This window comes from Herpailurus yagouaroundi, unplaced genomic scaffold (assembly GCF_014898765.1).
Source record: "Herpailurus yagouaroundi ecotype Mexico unplaced genomic scaffold, PumYag 203, whole genome shotgun sequence".
Lineage (NCBI taxonomy): Eukaryota > Metazoa > Chordata > Mammalia > Carnivora > Felidae > Herpailurus > Herpailurus yagouaroundi.
Window position 1 is genome coordinate 30,467,804 of NW_024412434.1, and position 19,491 is coordinate 30,487,294.

The 19,491-nt window shown below is 45.6% G+C and overlaps 1 long non-coding RNA gene across 1 annotated transcript; it reads right to left on the reverse strand.

Annotated features, from left to right (window-relative positions):
• Positions 1 to 2,469: 2,469 nt before the first annotated feature.
• LOC121014887 (uncharacterized) lies at positions 2,470 to 12,629 on the reverse strand. Its single transcript, XR_005783482.1, has 5 exons — positions 11,912 to 12,629; positions 9,266 to 11,390; positions 8,603 to 8,698; positions 7,204 to 7,417; positions 2,470 to 4,294 (listed from the first exon to the last, which is right to left on the reverse strand). It is a non-coding gene; the product is annotated as an uncharacterized LOC121014887 (long non-coding RNA).
• Positions 12,630 to 19,491: the final 6,862 nt, after the last annotated feature.

Below are 19,491 nucleotides of genomic sequence, written 5' to 3' on the forward strand. Positions count from 1 at the left end.
ACATTAAAGGTCTAAAATTTTAAGCAGTCGAGGAGGAGACTCTTAATGCTAAGGTACATCAGTCAAGAATCCGATAAAACACAGGATGTTAAAGGGAGCTGTTAGCCAGGGCATTGAATGTCCGAGGCTCATTCCCTGAGCCATAAGGAAGTCAGCGTGAAGGCATGGCGGTGCCATGTTGTGTCCTGGCCCCTGCTGATGACCAGCCCCAGGGGGTGAGAGTGGTCACAGGGTGTCTCCTCTGCTTCTGACACTGACTTGGCACAGTCTCTTGGAGAACAGGTTCGCAGCATCCAGTAACATTGAAGATGGGCATTCAGTTTAACTGAGTAATTACATTTGTAGGTATCTGAGGAAAGCGTCAAGCTTCCTCTAGAAAGAAAACAAACAGGCAAACTGTGTAAAAGGGTACGTCTGGCAACAGAGGCTTTAAAGAAACAGAAGAAATCGTGCTTACAAAAAGTGTATAAATATCCATAAAAATACGATAAAATGTTGCCTCTCTGAAATGAGGGCAGAACCCAATAAAAGATAAGAGGAACAATCAGATAAGAGAGCCTTTCTGAAATGAAATGTGAGAGCGGAAATTTTTCTATGTCTGAAGTGTTGGAAGGTGACTGGGGGGAAATAGCCCAGCGAGTAGCATGTGGGAAGCAGGGCGGGACCAGCGGCGAAGGACGGGAACCGGGGGAGCAGGTAACCCACACGAGGACACAGGAGCCCGTCGGGTGTTTGTGGGGGGGAAGCCCAGGCCCCGAGCCAGAGCCTAGGTTGCAGCAGAAGAGCAGGGGGTGGCCCGAGGCCCCCAGTCCAGTGCGATTCTCATTGCCATGCTGCTGCAGCTAGCTTTGTGTTTCCCTCTGGGAGCATTTCATCCTTCCCTGAATGCTAACTGAACACATTAAAATGTAATCAGCCAATCTAATACACTGCTTTAAAAAAAAAAAAAAAAATCTTAACGGAGCATAAACTCAGTTGCTTGCTTAAAAAAAAAAAACCACACTTTCTGAGATTTCACAGGTACAAAACTATGGGCCATCCCTTCATTTTTGACTCCTTTGATCGGAAGCTGCCGGAAGGATCACACCAACTCGCGCTTGCGCATGCTAGGTGGGTTGTGCCGAGCTCCCTCGGGCTCCTCCTTCCAAGACCAAGGCTGCAGGGGCAAGTGTGCTCGGCCATGCTGCTGTCTTAGTGGAATGGGGCTCAGCGTGCATTTGCCTGCTTTCTGAACTGGAAGGGAGACTGCATACAAGTCAGCGAATTCTGGACACCTGCTCTTAAAAAAGGCTGGCCCGAGGAAGAAATCCTTCACTAGGAGCACTGTGATTGGAACTGGTCCACGTGAGCATAATAGGAGACAGGCAAATAACTGGGGAAGATTCATACAGCAAAATACCTGTATGGTATTTTTGATGGTTGTATGGTTACCATTAAAAAGATGGCTCATGTTATAGAATAAATTCTCCAAAACTTGGTGACAAAAGCTATTAAGCAATGGAATATACAGCACACTAATGCTTAAATTTAAAAATAGAGAAAATAATTTTAACCCAATTAAAAGTGGACAGAGAACATGAAAAGATGCTCAGCATCACTTGTCATCAGGGACATGCAGATCAAAAGCAAAATGAGATACCACCTCATACCTGTCAGAATGGTTAAAATCAAAAGCAGAAGAAACACCAAGTGTTGGCGAGGATGTGGAGAAAAAAGAACCCTCGTACATTGATGGTGGGAAAGCAAACTGATGCAGCCACCGCAGAAAGCAATAGGGAGATTCCTCAAAAAATGGAAAACAGAATTACCACATGATCCAGTAATTCTACTACTGGGTATTTACCAAAGAAAACAAAAATGCTCATTCAAAAAGATACATACGTCTGTGTTTACCGCAGCATTATTTACAATAGCCAAGATATGGAATCAACCCAAGTATCCATCGATAGATGAATGGGTAAAGAGATAGATATATGTGTAAATATATATACACATATATGTATGTGTGTATATATATATATATACACACATACATATATATACATATATACATACACACAGACATACACACACACAATGGAATATTCGCCATGAAAAAGAATGAAATCTTGCCATTTGCAACAACATGGATGGATCTAGAGAGTATAATGCTAAATGAAGTCAATCAGTCAGAGAAAGACAAATACCATATGATTTCACTCATGCGTGGAATTTAAGAAACAAAAAAATGAACAAACAAGAAAAAAAGAGACAAAAAACAGACTCTTAACTCCAGAACACCAACTGGTGGTCACCAGAGGGGAGGTGGGCGAGGGTGCGGGTGACACAGATAAAGGGGATTCAGAGCACACTTATTTCTGTGGGCACTGAGAACTGTATAGAACTGTTGAATTATATTTTAGACCTGAAACTGATATAACACTGTCTGTTAATTATACTTGAATGAGAAAATAAATAAAAACAGGCAAAACAACTCAATATAGTATTTATGAGAACAGTGCATAACCAGAGCATAAAATAGGAAGGGGATGACAAATTCAGGATGCTGGTTATCTCTAAGGGGGAGGAAAAAGGCTTGACAAGGGACTTCAAACTCACCAGTAAATTATAATTTCTTAAAAACGTCTGAAACATGCATATCAAACTGTAAAGACTTGAGAAATCTGGGACTTTGTTATATTATTTCCTATATCTTTCTCATACTTTATCATGAATACTGAAAACCCCAACCCTGTGTAAAATGTAAAGTGGCCCCATTATTGTCACCACCGGTGAAGTTTGTGCAGTTCTGGGCATGTGTGCCCTCTGAGCGTCTGAAAGAAAGGCCGATTTCCTCTTTCATCTGTGGGCACAAAATGCAATAGATGAACTTTTTTTTTTTTTTTTAATTGAATAAAACCCTTGACTTCAGCAAAACTGGAAACTAAAGTTCACATTGCTTCTTAGAATTATCATTGCCACCTAGAATTATCATTGCCATCCACATTGACAGGTCATTGTTCCCGGGATTTATATGAGTTCTTGCTGAGTGATAGTTTCCCACACAGAACTTTCTGTCTTTTGCGTGTTCTTGGCCTCTCTAATTCTCATGGCTGTGGACTGAATGTTTGTGTCTCCCCTCCACCCAAATTCCTCCATGGAGATCTACCTGCCCCCAGTGTGAAGTTAGGAGATGGGTCCTTTGGGATGTGATTATGTCATGAGGATGGAGCCCCTGTGATGGGAGCAGTGCTCTTGTGACAGAGACCCAGAGAGCCCCCTTGCCCATCCCACCACTTGAGGACCCACTTGAGGAGAAGGTGGTCATTGGCAAGCCAAATACGCTTCAGAAGAAGCCAAACCCGCCAGTTCTCTGATCTTAGACTTCCAGCCTCCAGAGCCGTGAGAAATAAATATGTGTTGTTTAAGTCGCAGACTATGGTATTCTGTTAGGGCAGCCAAGCACGTGAGACATTTGTCGTTTCCCAAATGTTGGAGTCCTCTCGCTGTGACGGTCACTGGGGCCAAGCAGGTCCCAATCTGCAGTCCTGGGTGCAAATTATTGGTGCTAAACTCACACTCATTCAGCAAACATACAATGAAAGAAAGTTAAAGAAAATAGCAGCATTATATAATCCTCACCCCTTTCCACCCACTCGTATCTTAGACATTGCTAACAGTTTTACAAAATATAGCTGAAACAGGGAAACATTAGGTGCCTTTTCCAGAGCTGGGGCTGGGGGGGGGGCACCATAAAATTCTCTGACGCCCATGGGAGAAGAAATACATCATACCTCCGTGTCTGAAATAATCCCAGAACCATCACAAATTGATTCGTTAAAAAGAAAAGCAACAGAGAATTTCATTTCAAAGAAATTCACACGCTCATTATAACCAGGGATCGTTAGTAATCACTAACAGAGAGTCAAATGTGTGGTTGCGATTTTTAGATATTTTATCACCTGAAAAAGAAGCATTAAAAGAACTGAATTTTCTAAAACTTTCTATGTGTTCACCCAACGTCCGTGAGCCCTCGGTCCCGTGGCAGTCCCAGCTTGCTGCAGGCGACTCCGAGAGGGCGGTGCACACATGGGTTGAGGAAGATGTGATAGTTCTGACATGGTCGGTCGCAGGTGCACTCAGAAGTCTGATCATCTCAGGTCTAAATCTTGGGCCAGCCTTAGCCCTGATCTCTGAGTGGTTTTCCTCCTCGCTTCCTGCCCCTGGGAGAAAGTTTACTATAAAGCCGTGTGATCAGCATCCGTCCACAACACGCGTGTGTAGAGTTTCCCTGTTATACAATGATAGGAGTTACCTGGAAACAAAAGAGTGAAATAATTCATCGTTCATAAGATTTTGCTATATCCGTTTTTTAAACCCAAGTTAGAATCTTATTCAACTAAGGAAATGGAGTTCTCTACGCCGTCCTGTGCCCTAGAAGACGTGTTGGTGATGTATCTCCTAAATGTCCTCTTTGAACCCACCTTCCGGAGCAGCACGCTTGCATGAGGGGGGCAGGGCTCCGTGCCCCTCACACTTCCCTTCTCCAAGGCCCGCTGGTCCCCGGCCCTCTGCCTTTCCTGTGTCCTTCCTAGTGTCAGCCCTTACTGCAAACGCAGCAGGTAGAAATGGGTAATGTCAAGAAAAGGCGGATGGAGGGGTAGGTCCCATCGGTTTAGGTTGCCAGGTACCGATGCCTGGTCATCGTGTCATCGTCACAACGAGAACTAAATTTACCACCTTACCCCGAGCCCTGAGGACCCCATGACCCTCTTTCCATCTCAGCCTGTTGGATACAGCTGGGGTTCCCGGCCCCTGGGGTTGCTCTGAAATCCAAATGCCAGATCCTGCCATAGCGTATCCTTGTAACCTTCGCTTACGACCACTTGTCTTGCACATACGGCTTTACCGTTTGAACAACAAAGAACCAGGTTTCCATCTGTTGCGACAAAGGTCTCCCCAGAGGAAATTCTGGTAAAACACTGGGATTTTAATCCTGCAAACTTAGTCTCCGTTGCATTGGGTCCCTTGTCTTCTTTTTGTTTTAGCTTGCTTCTTTCTTCTTATCATTGTGCTCCAATCAGACATTTAACTGTCTGAAATCCCAGCTGATAGGTAACAGCAACTTTCTCTGAAAGTGGAATCTCACTGGGAACTGGGAACGTCCACATTCATTTCCTTCCTATTTAATACAGCTTTTTAGGAAAGACCTATCATCCACCCTTCACGGCATTGAACACACACTCCCTCTCTCTCGATTCTTACTCATTAGGGCACAAAATCCCAGTCTCATGTTTATATTTCTTAAATTCCTTGAAACAGCCAAATGGAGTAGGTAGCACTTTTTATTTGAGTAGCCCAGAGAACAGAATATAACTCATTCCCAGGAGCTGCCGTCATAAGCAGAGTTTGTAAAAGGGTGGCAAGATGCTTGGAAATGTTTCAAGCACTCAGCAGACATAAAGGAAACCTGGAGGGAGGCAAAGAGCTCAGATTCATATGCAGCTCTCCTCAGGTACTTACCAAGGACTTCTCCATTTCCTTTTTTTTTTTTTTTTTTTTTTTAATTTTTAAATCATATCCATTACAGCAAGATTTAGTGAGGGAGATTCTAGTCGGAGGCATGTGCTGAGTGCTGACCTGGGCATTTTTTTCCGAGGCATAGCACTGAGAAATTACAGAAAAGATCCTGGAAAATGCACAGGAAGTACATCCAGAGCCCGTGCTCCTCGGAGAGCACCTTGAAGCTTTTCCCTCTTTCTTCCGCCAAGTGACCACTTCCCGGAGGCAGTAGAATCCTAACACACGCGCATATCCCGGCAAGACTCGAATGGGTTCATTTTAATGCAGCCTTCATGGTTTAACTAAGTATATGACAGAACTCACTAATCCAGAAACACGCAAAAAGAGCAAAACCCATTTAGAAAAAAAAAAAAACCAAAGACAAAAAAAACAAAAAACAAAAAACAAAACTGGGCAACAATTCCAGAAACTAATCAGTAAGCTCTTTCTACTCAACACCCAGATTTGTCATCGACCTAATCACCATCCTTGGCACCCAAGTACCAAGTGGCCCCATCTGCGGGATGCTGCAGCCAGACTCTCTCGGAAGAAAGTTACTCTGTCCCTCCAGGACACAGGCTGGGAATGCACATGTGCCAGCGCGGGGGCATTCGGACTTCACAACATGCACACACACAGTCACACGCTTTACCCACACACGCACACGTGCACACAATCTAGTAACTGCAGCCGTATCTTCCAGTCATCCCCGGGGTACCCTCCGCTTAGTACAATTGAGAAAGGAATTTGATTGTACGCCATCGTATTGCACAATGCTTGTGAATTAAAACCAGACAGAATTTCGGTAGAGACGGCAGAGAACATTGAGCCACAACTCTGGTTTCCTCCGGAGAAGACACATCCGACTTTAACTGCTCCGGAGGAAAATCATTACGCGTAGTGCTCCTACACAGAATCTTTTTGTCATGCGGTGAATAGGTGTTTAATGTAAATCGTCACTCCTTAATTTATATGGTGAGAATGAGGTTTTCTCTCTTTCTATATTAGGTTTTATTATGAAGTGTCACCCTGGAATTCTACTGTACTGTCAATCTCTGGAACCCGACATTCTGACATTCCCCCGGGAGGATCTGTACCTTCCTAAAAAGCCCCTGTTAGAATAACAGAAATTGTATTATTTGGTTGCCATTCACTTTTCTGCTAGTGAGGTGTGACGGCAACAGTAAGTCTTACCATTTCACCTCTTGAGCAATCATCTGCGTGTGACAATGGGCCCTCTCTCATTCTGTCGGCTGCTAAGGGAACGTACCTGGGGTGCTTTAGCCTTCAGCAAATGTGACCCCGTTAACACAGCTCCAGCATCTCGCTCTCCCACAGCCCCACCGTGACGACAGGGCCTTTGCACCCAGCATCATTGCTTCCCACGGATGTATGCAGGGACTGCCGCCTTGCTTTCCCTGTGTCTGCTCAAAAGATGTCAAGGTCCTGCTGCTGTCACGCTGCCCAGGGTGCCCAGGGCTTGCCCAGGCTGCCCAGGGTCTGCCTCCCCCCCCATCCCTCCTCCCCCAGGGAAGCGATGAGAACAGACGCCATGGTGTCTGATCTCCAGGACGATGATGAGCCTGGTCCCCGGCCCCACCTCTGGCAAGTACCCGGGGGCCCCGGGGCGGGGGGAGGGGGGGAGCTCTCGGAGGCGCTTACCCAAGCTCACCAGTTCTGCTTGGGGAGAAAATCTCTGAGTTTGGCAGCAAATTCTTGCTGATTCTTCCACGATGGCTCATATCTGGGCACATGGAAAGGCAGTTGGGCATGTCTAACCGACGGCCGGAGGACATGTTTCCTGGCCTACTCGTTCATTCCCTGGCGAGTGTGCACTGATCGCAGGAGCCGGGACCACTGCTCCCCTTTCTCAGTTCTAGGGAGGAAGTGAGAGGCAAGGGGAGATGTGAGACCCCAGGTGGAGAGAGGTCAATCTTTTTCCACTCGTAGACCATCTCTCTACTCTACCCAGCGGCCACTGAGAACCTGCCATCTTGTGGGCCTTTTTAGGGTCGTGAAGCACAGTACAGAAGGGGAAGAAGTTCCTGTTTTCACAGAGATGCCACATGGCAGGAGAACGCTGTTCCATTAAGTGAGGCATAATCTTAGAGAGTATTAGGTGTCGTAAAGTGAATAAAACCTGACGATGTGAAGCATGCAGCTCCGAGGGCCCCATCCTCCTGGATTCCCTGGGGCACCCGGATGGGTGAGCTACAAAGTGCCTGAATGGGGCTTACAGTAGGGAGTAGGAGGTGGTATTGGAGATGCCCAGGCATTTTGTCTGAGCTCGTGTTCCCCAGAGGTATGCCTGGAGGTGAAGATTATTTGATAGGATTATCCTTGATAGGAAATTCTCCTTGCAGGAGAAGTCAGTCCAGGAGCCCTGGAGCGAAATCAGGAGCCAGAAGTAAAGCTCGGGGGAGTCCCAGCTCCGGATTGTTTTCTCAGGGGGGTCTGGAGACCACGTTGCCCCCCAGTTGTTCCTTCCATGGGGGGGAAGGAAGCTGGGCTTCCCACACCGGCTCCAGCCCCAGGCTCTCACTGAGCTTTCTGGGGAGTCCCACTCGTCCACGACAGTACCCTGAGCAAAGCTGGTCTGCAGAGAGCAGGGGAAGGTCACCGGAGGCAGGAGAAAATGGAAGCCCAGGTGCCCTGAGGAGGGAAGGAGGTGGGTGCAGGCCGGGGCAGAGGCTCAGTGAGTGCGGGAAAGCCGCAGGGGGAGGGAGGGGTGTGGCCAAGGCTTTAGATTTGGGTCTGAGTCTGATGGGATGCCTTTGGAGGGCCAGGGACACTGGTATTTTATTAATTATATCAGAAACTAAAGGGAAAATGATTTGTAAGAAGGCAAAAGTGAAAGCTGGAAATACCACCCATGGACATAGCAGATTTAAAGTAGTTCAGACTCTCTACTTTCATATATTTCTGGATGTAAGTAAGAGCCCAAACTTGAAAATATTTGACAATTGAGGTACTTTGAATGTCCATCTATCTGTCTGTCTGTCTATGTATCTATTAATCCACACGCACACACACAGATTATTTCATTGTGATAATTACTCACGGAATCCCACCTGATGCCAGACCGGATTTACGATTCAGATTACAGGAGATAAGCAAGATGGTCTATTTTTCTGAGATCCCAAACACCTCAGACATACTGTCACCAAAGATATGAAAGAACTTTTGTATTAGATCTAATATCTCTTGAAATAAACATGTTCAAGAGATTATAGAGTAAGATGTGTGTTCCTCAAATGACATATTCTCAAAAATTCTGGAAAATAACTCACTAAAGCTCTAAAAGATGAGGCTGAGTTACATTATTAAAAGCGGCTGGATGCCGTGACAGTTTAATATTTGAAAGTCAAGAAATAGAGAACTACTGGGGCGCCTGGGTGGCGCAGTCGGTTAAGCGTCCGACTTCAGCCAGGTCACGATCTCGCGGTCGGGGAGTTCGAGCCCCGCGTCAGGCTCTGGGCTGATGGCTCAGAGCCTGGAGCCTGTTTCCGATTCTGTGTCTCCCTCTCTCTCTGCCCCTCCCCCGTTCATGCTCTGTCTCTCTCTGTCCCAAAAATAAATAAACGTTTGAAAAAAAAAAAATTAAAAAAAAAAAAAAAGAAATAGAGAACTGCTCATTATCTGTGTCTTCTGAACGGAAAAGAAATGTGTGTCTGTGTTTTCATGGAAGCATGGATACCCTTAGGTTAAGCGCTACATTTCTCACCCGCTGGACACCAGATCGCTTTGGCGTGAATCTCTGTCTTCCTCCGGAGCTGCTGGGATGCATTATTTGAGAAGTGTCAGAAGATATTTCTGTGGCCGTTACTATACAATAGTCATCCGTGACGTACTGGATTTCACTATTATTTTGTGATGTGTGTCTGTTATAAATAATATGAAACGTTAAACGTTCATAGCTAAGGAATACTTTATCGCCTTAATTAGTACCGAATGATACGTTATTTTTAACACAAGTGCACGTTATAACTTTCTCCTGATCCCTGTATTCTAAACCTTTCTCAGCAGCCTTCTGTCTTACCACCCGTGCCCCATTTTTTAGTTTCAACATAGTTGATATACTTAAAACCAGAGGCATCTATATTAGCCTATTTTCTGAAGATGACAGTAAGGGGTTGATTTGCCTAAAGGATTGAATGGAAACACCATTTTCTGTAGGGTTGATTAAAATAATATTTTAGCCTGTTTATGTCTTTAACCCCATATAATATGGGAATATTAACTAAACATAGTGACTAAAATAAAGATAATAAAGACAAAAAAAACAAACAATAACAAGCCTTTGTTTCATCCATGCCTTTCAAGTGCCCCTTTATGCTGTCACGGATTTACAGCCTTCTGCTGGACTGGACGCATGCCTGTTGCAAATGAAAATCGAGCGCGTGCACGTAAACATCTAATGTCACGAGAGTGGCTCTGAGCACTTGCACTCTTACTATGCCCGCTAGTGCACTCCTGTGCAGACAAAAACAAAGCACCTTCCCAGGCATGTGCGTCACCCCCAAAGTGAAGAAGGGGGCCTCGGTCCCACATTCCAGTCACCACAACTGTTTCCATGCTTTGCCTTCCTCTGGTTTTTGACAGCGAATCTTCACAAAGTCTGTGCAAATTACAGTAGATTTAAATTTTCTATTTTTATTTCCTTAATTATCCCTTTCTTCCTAGATAGTTTAGATTTTAAAAGTCGAGTTTTGTTCAAAAAAAAAAATGTTTAATTGAAACTTTTTAGAAAGCGTACTTGTCACCGAGAAATTAATCAGCAAAATCAGTGAGCTAATTTTAATGATGATTACTATTTTAATGGGTGAATATTTTTAGCTCTATCTGGAATGCAAAACTGCTCTCTGACTTGGTAAGATTTAAAGTGAGTACAAGCTGCGTTTTGCCACATCTAACAAGCACAGATAGCACATTATCTTAATTCAAATTAGAAAGGTATTTATAGACTAGCCTACAAAGCCGCAGTATAGGTAATGAATAAATGATGCCGGAGGAGACCAAATCCTGGTAAGTGGGTAACGAGACAGTCCCTGCGGTGGCCGCGGCCAGCTAGCCGTCCTGCCGAGAGTCACGAAGACTTCCAACCTATCCCACTTTTCTCGTTTTATGAAGAAGAAAGCATATCTCCCAATTTAGGCCACGGCTGTAAACTACCGTATTATACCTGTTGGGGTGTGTTTACGGCCTTCGGTAATCAAAAGTGAATGCTGTATGTCTTGCGTTTAGTCTGAGCAGAGAAGGGAATTTTCCATGGAACGTCGTGCTACGAATTGCCAAGACTCATGATATGTTCCCGTAAATAAGCCCCCTACGAAAGTGCATTGTATCAGTCGCCGTGTGGAGTGTCTGCGCCGACAGATTCTGACCTCCTCTCTGTCTTGTGAACCGCGCTTTTAGTCATCTGTTTGCACAGTTGGGGCATTAGGCGAAACCACAATACTTGCTGCTGTGCACTTGGTCCCTGCCGCGGTGACGTCTCGTGAGGCAGAGCCCTGCTCTGACGGCCGGGGGGGGGGGGGCAGGGGGCGCACAGGAGGGAGGGCCTCAGCGACTACTCAGCGTGGCACTTAACAAGGCAAACGCGTAACTCGCGTGTTTCAGCATGCCCGGGCGAGGGACATCGGCAGACTGAAAGAGTTTATTTTTAAAAGAGTGAAACCAGGGCTTCGGTGAGGAGCCTCCTGGACTCACAATCGTAATCGTAATCACAATGACGGGACAGCTGTGTCTTATCCGCACCCGGGCCACTCCATTGCTTCTGGGCGTCCCACACCTTCCTCGGGGACAGAAGGCCTCTCTCCACCAGTTCCGGCCTCGCATCACCCAGAGGACTGTGGATAAATGAACAATTAGGGCTTTTGGCTCCAGGAGCGACTGGCCTGAAACTAAAAATATTTCAGCTTTGGCAACTAGCATCCATCAGAGTGAAGGAGAGGCGTCCACGATCGATTTCCCTACACTCAGCCCAGAGAGTGTCCCCAAAATGAACCTCCAGTGGCAGAAATGGAATACAATTAAGTGGGATGATTTTCCTTTCCCTGAGAGACATTCTCGTTAGCACTTTCTCTCACTGAAAGTATTTATTTAACCTTTTATAATAAAACAGCCGCCTTATTATTAGATAAATGCACACTTTTATTTTCAGTGCCATGATTTTAAATATTTCACAGCCCCTCATTATTTGCAGAAATATCACAGGGTCACTGCTCTCCGGGTTTCTGTTTGTTTGTTTGTAACATACCTCGGTTGCCACTGACTATACTTGCTGGATGTCAGAGATACCACACGTAAGCGTGTCCTCAAATCCACCTGCCCGGACCTACTCCCCCCTCGCTTGAGAGATAAAACTTACCTTTTATACCACAGAAGGGAGATTTTATTCTTTCTAGACCCATGCCTACCAGCAAATGGCTGTATTTGTATGTGTCAGAATCGAAGTGTGGTTGGAAATCAGAGGGTAGGTTTCAGTGCTTCTAAAAATAGAAGAAGGAAAGTAATGTCTTTGGTCACAGCTCAGCTCCTATAGACACACGTTGTTTTCCAGCACACCAGGAAAGGGTTGTTACTCTATAAAAAGAGGTGCCCTGGCCATTCTTAAGATCCTGTGATTTCAACTTGTCTTGTGCAGCGTGCATACGCAAGGGGTGCCGAGCGCAGAGGGATATAAATACTTATACAACAAAACATCCCCTTACCTTTGAAAAGTCTGTTGGAAAACCAGAGGTAGCCAGCCCCACCCTGACATCAGGTAACACTTTTCATCCGGGTTGCCCATGCTGCCATGAGATTTTCACCTAGGAGCTCAACATTTGCCCACACCCATTTGTGGTTCCCAACGTCTGCCCGGAGGATCATTTTTTACCCTGTGGGACACTCTATATAACCAGCTCGTGAGAATCCAGCTTCCACCCACCCCCCAGCTTCACACCCAGTACACCAAATGGTGGGGCGGGGGGAGACAGGAGTCCCGAAAGGACTTGTAGACTTTCATCTGCCTTCCTCGTGCGGACCCCTGCATTGTCCCTTCTTCTCACCTGCACTGATCTTGTGTGCCTCGACTTGCTTCTTCCCTTTTCCTCTCCTGCTATGCTTCCACCTTAGCTTGAACTGTCCCAGAAGCAGCCCTTGGGATGAGGAGGGTTTAGGGCAAATGCTTATTACAGAAATTCTTCTGGGAGAAACCTACCGGTGAGGGAGTGAGGGAGATGTGTAACAGCGGGGTCCACATGACCCCACAGGGAGACCCAGCCCTGTAGACTGTGTTCCTGCTAGAGACAGAGGAGGGGCTTCTGTGCCCCGGGGATCAGTCCTGGAGGTGGGGCTGTGCAGAGAGAGAGGCCGTGGGGGCTGGACTCTGGGTTCTTCCGGGGCAGCCCTCGGAAGGAGGCCCCTGTGCAGCAGGGCAACAAGGCAGTGGGAAGCACACAGCCTGTTGGCGATGAGGACTGGGGGGCCTGGACGGGCAAAGACGACTTGCCATCGCGCTGTTGTTCGGGTCTCTTGAGCTGACCAATTAACACGTTCACTGCTGCTCCTTCCTGACTAAATCAGTGCCTTTTGTGATGCTGCGTTTACCTCAGGCAGCAACGAAGGGCCAGAGCCCAGTGTCCCCTACGTAACGCGTACCCTTCCTTAGTCATGCTTGTGTTGGGGGCACTTTTCAAATGATCGGCCTCCGGGAATGTGTGACAGAAGCTGGGAAATGAAACAAGACTGAAAAGTATCCTGTTTACATCAGCCCAGCCCCAGCACCAATTGAACAAGTTAGTGGCATAAATTAAGTTTGACGTTTAGGTTGGGTATTTTTCTTGAAAACAGAGAAACAGGGAAGATGAACAGAAATAGCAAGCCCTAGGTTTTCCTGATTAGATATTTATGATAAACTTAAGAACTCTTCTTAAGGAGATGGAAGAAATGAGTAAGCACTTAACATATATTGAGAATCTCCTGAGTCAGTGCTTAGGACGGACCTCATTAATCTGCACAATATCATTATGGTTGAATTAAACTCTTTATTCTGTTGACGAATAAACCACGGCTTAAATGAAAGTACTTGTCCAAAGTCACATAGCTTGAATAAAGCTGAGATTCAAGTCTGGGTTTTCCTAACTCAAAAGTGACTGTTGTGTTTTTTAATTCACACTATTTGCATAACAGAACTTACGTTATGCACACGTAAGTATCTAATGGAGAAGAAAACAGATACCGGGTGGCACAAAAATATTCTTCAGGAGACAAGTCCTTGAAACCTGTTCCTTTACCCAAACTAACAACATTAACCACATACCTCAGAATATCTTCATTCTGTCAAATATTTAAGTGGTGTTAGACTGTACCCTATAGTCTTAAAACCATGTGTTTTTACTGTAAAAGAGGACAATCACTGAATCACGATCGAGAAGCCTATCACACAGTTACACATTTATGCGTTCACTCAACAAAGAATTGTTTAAGTGTTCACTATGTTTTCTGGGGAACAGGGATAAAGAGATGATTAAGCATAATCTCTACCATCAGAAGAGCTTCCCAGCTTGGGGATGAAGTCAGATTAGTTCACTGAAATGCTGTAGGACTCAACAGGAGATGTGCTTTGTATCACAAACAGCATGAACCATAGAATGGTCAATTCTGTCAAAACAGGCTTCATAAAGAGGATTATGTTTAATAAAGTGTTTAAAATTAATAAGTATTTATTAGCCAGAGGGGGAAAATAGAAATTGTAAGAAGAGGGGACATAAGGAGAAAATCAAGAGGATCCAAACATGGGACTCAGCATGCTTTGTAACCAGAATTACAAGCGACATGTCATGTGCCCCGGGATAGCTGTGGTACATATTCGAAGCAATAACATATGTAATACTGTATATAACTGAAAATTTCAATTAGTTATAAAACATTTGAGAAACTGTCTGACATAAGGTGACTGGGTGTGTGTTTATTAACCTTTTTACTGAAGTAAAAATGCCTACAGGAAAGTGAACGAGTTATGTACGAAGACCACCGGGTCAACCAAAGAAGCGTCACTGCTCCGCCACCCAGCTTGCGCGTCCCACCGCAGCAGACGCACGCGCTTCTCGGCCTCCACCGGCTTGTGGAAATGTCAGCGTCCACCTCAATCTCCCAACATCTCCATAGTCTTTATTTTTGATTACATAGATTGGCCTCATCTCAGTTTTCTTTACTTTTATAGGCTTGTAACACTCCACATTCACTGCGGCTGCTCAGACAAAAACCCTGGTTTACCTCTCTTTCTGGGGCAGATGGTCACACTGTATCTCCCAGCCTCCCTTCAAGGGCAAGGTGGCCGTGTGATGGCTCTAACCAAGGCAATGGGGACCAACACGATATTTGTCACTTGGGCCACAGCCATACAGAGTGGGCCTGTCTTTCTATGTTTCTTTCTCAGTTTCACCAACAACATGCAGATGGGAGGGCAGAGCCAGAAGATGGAACGAAACGAGGTCCCTGAACATCACGTGGCTTCCTGACAACCAGGAATGCCAACCTGACGTCTTTATGAGGAAGAAAGAAACGTTTACCGTATTCAGCCACCGAACTATCAGTGTCTGTTTGTTACAGCAGCTGACGTGGCTCACATACCAACCAGGAGCTGACCCAACGAGCAGGAAAATGTTTCCCTTTGATGAATTTTGACTTGCTTGCGTGGCCAAACTTGAACTGCCTGTAGGGCCAAGGGCAGGGCGGACGATGGAGGCCCTGAGAAGTAAGAGAGAAAAGGGAAGCAGCTTGCAGAAACGTGATACCTCGTGTCTCCTTGGTCCTTGGAAAGCCTCTAGCTTTCTTTGGGGACAAGAGTCACACAACTGGAGATCCCTGAAGAGGAAAGAAACGTGGGAACATTTCTGTATTGAGATGATTACCACATCTGCAACTGGGTCTGAAAGATAGAAGCAAGAGACAGAGCCTATAGTTTCCCATAAAGATGGGGGGCGGGGGGAGTGAGGAGAGAGCATGAGTAAGACAGCAGCCCACAAGGAGGAGAGGATGGGAGGTCACGGAAGTGGAAGGAACAGGGTCCATTTGTCACTGAGAAAGTGGAAAGCAAACTCTAGAGACAGGAGACAGAACAGTGGTTGCCTGGCTTGGGGGGATGTGGAGGAATAAACAGGTGAAGCACAGAGCATCTTCAGGACAGAGAACATACACTGTAGATACTGCAGTGGTGAATACAGTCCTCAAGACCTATAGACTACACAAGATAGAGTAAATCCTAATATAAACTATGGACTTCGGTTCATAGCAATGTATCATCAATAATACTGGCTCTCCTGGCACAAAATTAGACACATAGATCAATGGAACAGAACAGAGAGCCCAGAAATAAACCCATGCTTATGTGGTCAATTAATCTACGACAAAGGAAGCAAGACTATACAATGGGGAAAAGACAGTCTCTTCAGCAAATGATGCTGGAAAAACTGGACAGCTGGCTGCAAAAGGATGGAACTGAACGACCTTGTTAACACCACACACAAAAATAAACTCAAAGTGGATTTAAGGCTTAAATGTAAGACCTGAAAGCATAACACCCTGAGAAGAAAACATAGCAGTAAATTATTGGACATCAGCCTTAGTAGTATTTCTCTAGATACGTGTCCCGAGGCAAGGGAAACAAAGGCAGAAATAAGCCACTGGGACCACATCAAACTGGAAAACTTCTGCACAGTGAAACCATCAACAAAATGAAAAGGCAACCTACTTAATGGGAGAAGATATTTGCAAATAATATGTCCCATAAAGGGGTAATATCCAAAATATATAAAGAACTCATACAACTCAGTATCAAAAAGACAAATCATCAATCTAAAAATGGGCAGAAGACCTGAATAGACATTTCTCCCAACAAGAAATCCAGATGGCCAACAGACACATGAAAAGATGCTCGGCGTCATTTATCATCAGGGACATGCAAATCGAAATTACAATGAGACATCACCTTATACCTGTTAGAATGCCTACAATAAAGAAGACGAGGAATACAAGTGTTGGTGAGGATGAGGAAAGAAAGGAACCCTCCTGCACAGGTTGAGAACATAAATCGGCGCAGCTGCTCTGGAACACAGTAGAGAGGCTCCTCAAAATATTAAAAATGGAAATACCATGCAACCCAGCAATCCCTCTTCTGGGTACTTACCTGAAAAAAACAGAAACACGAATTCAAAGAAATATGTGCACCCCTATGTTTCTCGTGGCATTATTTACAATAACAAAGGCATGGAAGCAGTTCAAGTGTCCACTGATAGATGAACGCATAAAGAAGATGTGGTGTACATATGAAATGGAATATTACTCAGCCATAAAAAATACGAAAGCTTGAAATTTGTGGCAACATGGATGGGGCTAGAGAGTACAATGCTAAGTGAAATCAGTCATACAGAAAAGACAGATATTCTGTGATTTCACTTTCGTGTGGACTCTAAAAAAAAACCAAAAGAAATGAAAAAACAAAAAACAAAATAAAACCCAGAAACAGACTCATAGATACAGAGAAGAGACTGCTGTTTACCAGAGCAGAGGGGTTGAAGGGATGGGCAGAATTGGCGAAGGGGATAAAGACATACAAACTTCCACTTATAAAATAAATAAGTCACAGGAATTAAAAGTACAACATAGGAAATACAATAAATAATATTGTAATAACAGGGGCACCTGGGTGGCTCAGTCAGTTAAGCGTCCGACTTTGGCTCAGGTCACATTCTCCTTGTTCATGAGTTCGAACCCTGCATCGGTCTCTGTGCTGACAACTCGGGGCCTGGAGCCTGCTTCGAATTCTGTGTCTCCCTCTCTCTCTGCCTCTCCTCCACTCATGCTCTGTCTCTCTCTCTCTCTCTCTCAAAAATAAATACACATTAAAAATAATAATATTTTAATAACAATGTATGGTGGCAGATGGCAAGTAGAGTTATTGTGGTGAGCATTTGTAACGTTTAGAATTATCACTGCTCTACACTTGAAATGAATATAATATTATATGACCACTGCGCTTCTATAACTATGCTCAGATTCTGTTAAAAATAGTAATATTGACTCATCAGCTATTCCACGTTTACCACATTAATACAAGATGTTAATAACAGAGGGATTGTGGCAGGGAAAGAAGGGTCGAATGGGAGCTCTGCAGTTTCCACTCAACTTTTCTGCAAATCTAAAACAGCTGTAAAATGTAATTATCAATTAAGAAAAAAAAGAAAATGGAGCACTTGCATGTTGTAATTACCGTCTGTGTCTAAGACGCGGTTCTAGATTTCCACCCTGACTTAGCGGTGCGGGTCCTAAGTCTTACTTTCAACTTGTGCTGGCTCCTCTGCCATCGAGAGACGTGGAATGGGGTGTGGACAGAGTGGCTGTGTCACCTTACTGTTCCATCTCACAGTATGAAAATCCACAGCCATAATGCAAATATTCGATCCCTCTACGCAGTGGGCCTCTACGCAGTGCCCACAAGTTCAGTTGGGGGAAAAAACCGGTTTTCGTATGCAGTTACTACAACAAAGGAAAAGCAAGTGTGATGTCTTAACCACCGTCTCTTTCCAAGTATGTGGATGGATAAGCTGGCTATGAAATCGTCTCTAAGCTCCAGAATGTTCTCTGTGGCAGTCGAGCCAAGGTCCCTCTGCCAAGGAAAAGAACTCCCTGATCCGGGTTTGTGTGTGTCCCGCGCCGTTCCGGGCCGGCGTGAAGGCCAGCTGAGTGGAGCCGGCGAGCCAGCAGCCCTACAGATACAAACCATGAGACGGGTTTTTTTCCCTTGGCTTTTCTGCGGCTCCTGACAGAGGAGAGCAGTGTCCCGCAGCACCTCCTGACCGTGCTCCTGGGGTAAGCCACTCCAGAAGCACAGCCACGGCTCCCAGTGCAGACAACTTTTCCCCTGCATGGTCACCGCTCTGGTCCCAGAGCCAAGCAAGATGAAGCACAGGAACGTGACCGGCAGCCAAAAAAGTCACACGTTTAGAAATGGCTCCTCTGGGTTGTCACGTCGCCTCCACGTGTGTGTCTCGTGGCCGTCCCCGGCGGACTCAAGCACCGGGGATCATGAGACCCCAGAAGTGTTGCGAGTAGGTCACGGGCGACCTGCCCTTCCTCTGAACTGGGAGTCATAAGCCCCTGTTTTGTGTGTGGATGGAGCCCGTGCTGGGGTCGGGGACAGTCTCTGCGGCAAGACGGAAGGCAGGTAACCGAGACTCGTCTCCTGCCTCCCGGGACACGAGGAACCTGTTAGAGTGCAGTGCGAGTTTGCTCAGCCTGTTCCGTTCGTACTTTTGGGCCTGATGGTGCCTCATCGTGGGGAGCGGTCCTGGGCGCTGGAGAACGTTTAGCAGCGTCCCCAGCCCTCCCCCGCTAGACGCCAGCAACGCGTGTCCCCAGGTGTGACAATCCAGAATGCTTCCAGACATTGCCCAGTGTACCCTGTCCCAAACAAATCCCTCTCCCACTACACCAGTCTTTCTCGAGGCGAGATCACCCCCTCGAGAAAGACTGGTGTAGTGGGAGAGGGATTTGTTTGGGACAGGAAAGTGTTTCCCGCATTCCGTTTTCACTTTGTAATTTGCGGCTGCCACGCAGAGCCCCAAGAAATCATCAACTGGATTCTTAACGTTGTGACTTCTCCCTCCCTTGGCCCGGCAAATGAGGGCTGAGAGCTGGCTATTCATCTCTTCAGCACATCCAGCAGGTGAGCCTGAAGGATCTTCCCAAGTTCCTGAGCCCGACAACCGAGGGGCCGGTTCTAATATACTTTACATCTGTGTGGGGAAAATCGCATCAGAATAGTTCAAATAAAAAGGCCAAACTGCATGATTCATTTTGGAAGCGTAGTTCAAAAAGTGAGCCCTATTTTAAAAATTCACATTTTTATTTTTATCCAGGACTCTGATCGTTCCACGAGAGATAAATGATTCCTTCTCAGAGGGG